The sequence below is a fragment of the Penaeus monodon genome, chromosome 21, assembly GCF_015228065.2.
Source record: "Penaeus monodon isolate SGIC_2016 chromosome 21, NSTDA_Pmon_1, whole genome shotgun sequence".
Classification (NCBI taxonomy): domain Eukaryota; kingdom Metazoa; phylum Arthropoda; class Malacostraca; order Decapoda; family Penaeidae; genus Penaeus; species Penaeus monodon.
Genome location: NC_051406.1, coordinates 12938415 through 12938646, shown reverse-complemented (window position 1 = coordinate 12938646; position 232 = coordinate 12938415).

Here is a 232-nt window from a genome sequence, read left to right as displayed (position 1 = left end):
TTACGTTTTCTATTGATGATCAAGTAAAGTTATTTTCATCAGACGCCACCCTCACCTAAAGAGCCTTTCTTCCACCGTCCCTAACCACTCACTCACCGGCTTGTGTCCCCCGAGGATGAGTCGTAGATGAGTCAACCCAACACGTGTCCTCACCACGCACGCGCGCCACCCCCTCCCCCCTCCCCCTTGCCAGCGGGCGCGGGTCGAGCTGCACCGCCAGTTCGCAGGTCGA